This window comes from Vicugna pacos, chromosome 10, assembly GCF_048564905.1.
Source record: "Vicugna pacos chromosome 10, VicPac4, whole genome shotgun sequence".
Taxonomy (NCBI): domain Eukaryota; kingdom Metazoa; phylum Chordata; class Mammalia; order Artiodactyla; family Camelidae; genus Vicugna; species Vicugna pacos.
In genome coordinates this window covers 54,426,822-54,429,376 of record NC_132996.1, presented here as the reverse complement: position 1 = coordinate 54,429,376, position 2,555 = coordinate 54,426,822, and the positions used below count along the sequence as shown (strand labels likewise).

At 38.0% G+C, this 2,555-nt stretch overlaps 1 pseudogene; it reads left to right on the top strand.

Annotated features, from left to right (window-relative positions):
* Positions 1-782: 782 nt before the first annotated feature.
* On the top strand, positions 783-1,441 carry LOC102528734 (jupiter microtubule associated homolog 1 pseudogene; annotated as a pseudogene).
* The last annotated feature ends 1,114 nt before the right edge of the window (positions 1,442-2,555 follow it).

Below are 2,555 nucleotides of genomic sequence, written 5' to 3'. Positions count from 1 at the left end.
GTGCCTCCTGCTTCATGGGGCTTATATTCTAGCTTAATGTACTGTAAATTAATACAAATATTTGTACCTCTATATACATGTATGTGTCATTGTTATTTTTTAAAAAATAAAAGAGAAAAAGAGCGACAAGAGTTGAAAGAGCCCAAGTTTTGGGTTCAAAGCTTGGGTTCTGAGCTTCACTTTTTATTAAACTTCTGACCTTAGATACGTCATTTATCATCCGTAAGTCTCAGCTCCTTACCACACCAGGCTACTGTAAGGAATAAATGAAATAATGCTATAAATTTCCTAACACAAAAGTAGGCTTTCCCCAAATATCAGCTTTCTTTATGCTTTCACAGTGAAAAATTGTATGTTTATTTTTCAAGTACTTGGCCTCACATTTATACAATAATTTTTCACTAACAGTTCTGCAAATTATACATCTTAACCAGTAATAGTACCTATTTCTCTAACAGATATTTGTGTATTGAGTTTCCTTTAAATGATGAAGATACATCCATTTGAGAGATGTATTGGTCTCAATCTTGGATCAGATACAGATGAAAAAGTCTGCATACAGAACTTCTTAACACCCTTTAATGTTAAGCCAAAGTTACTTTTAGACAGCACTAAGAGAAACGATACTGTTTGGTTCAGACATCAAAGTGAGTCACCGGAAACCTTCAGCATGGACCCATGATTTTAGTATTTTCTAAATAAAACCTTTTCAGGTAATGTTAGCTTAATGGAAGATGCTTTCTAAAGCAACTAGCCTTCTTGTCACGATTTTAAAAACTTAAATGGACTCTTTTGTCAAAACACGTCACTTTAAAGCCGAGACTCCTGCATCAGCGGCCAGCTTCCGGGTGGGCAGCTGCTCCCTGCTCCCTGTCCTACCTACCCCGGCCCTCGGCGCCTTGACCACCACCGCCACCACCTTCAAGGTTGGAGACGCCAACAGCAGGAATAGCTCCTGGGTCTTGCAGCCTCTCAGCAGTGGATCCAATTTTTCATTAGGTTTTGATAAACCAACAGAACCACCTGTGAGGAGGGAAAAAAAATGGCCTCCAGCATCTCTGGGACACCTGAGGAAAATCCCCCTTCACGGGCCATCGGCAGGTGCCAAGTTCAGTGGCGGGCAAGATTCTAAGTCATCTGGACCCCAGAGAAGGAACTCTTCTGGAGCAAACTCTGGAGATTTCTTAGATCTGAAGGAAGAAGGTGACCTTCATCCTTCGTGGACACAGACTTGCAGGCCAGCCTGGGGCGGAGCGAAAAGAAGCGGGTGCCCGCGCGCCTGCAGCGCCCGCCCCAGTGTCGTGCCGGAGCAAGCGCCGGATGCCAGTCCAGCTTCTTCCTACGTTAGCTCCGCCTGCCCTGAACTCTCGTCTGTTTTCTCCATTCTTGTGAACTACACAACTTGAGCCTGGCTGTACATCTTGTTGGTTTGTTTCATTAAAAAAGAAGCACTGAAACACACACACACACTTTTCTGTGATATCAGGGTGTCACAGAATTCGAGTATTTCCAAATCTCCGTGTATACAACATGCTATAAGATATTTGAAGTATTTCAAAATGAGAGTTGATATCATTGAAAAACCCAACCAAAAAGGAAAACTGCACATTTATCTTTATTGAACTCAAATTTCTGAGCTTTAATTTTGACTAAATGATTAAAGCCATGAAACCTGCCTCATGCATGATTTTTGCCATAAAATTATAGCAAAATAGACATTTCTAACAGAAATGCCTGCTCATTCATAACTATTCTATTGCTAGTCCAAAGCACTAATAAATCATTGGCTGATCTTCATTCGCCTGCGATAGATTTGTCTTCAGTGATGATCAGCCTTCTTGTTGAAGTAGGTAATCAAATCATTCAAGCACTTTGAGACTTAAATATCTTGTAGAAGAAATGAAAAGGGTCATGTTCACACATAAACAGAAGACAAGTGTCTCCTAGCCTGTGAAGCAGAAACTCAGGCAGTAGATAATTATTGAAAATGAAGCCTCAAAAGGAGAGGGTTTTAAAGGGTTATCTCCTGGAAGAAATGGTTTTGAAATAACTTCTTCAGTGATTGTATTCAATTTGGTCATCTAAGGACAATTATGGATTGCTAGAATTTCAGAGTAAGAAATTTGTACTAACTAGAGGGCAATTTTTAATATTTTTTCCCATGACTTACAATATAACTCCTTTCAAAGATATCATATATAACTGTTTCCCCAAATCAAATTTCAAAGTTGGAAATTTCTTAAAGGTAGTATCCATTCTGCTTTGAAAAATAAACTCAATGCCTTAATCCAATATAATTATGTTACTCAGGAAAGCAGAATAGGAATATCAAGAAGTTAAAAAGTAAAACTTCTAATTCCACTCCTCCTCTAATAAACTTGAACCTGTAAATAATTTTGTTCTTATATCTTCCTCTGTAAATATATCTGTAATCTATGTACATCTAACATAGATGTAGTCAAAACCTAATTTGAATTATATGTTTTCTGTGATTTACAGTATTTTTTACTTAAATATATATGTATGTATATGCATTTATTTATTTCTAAATTAGC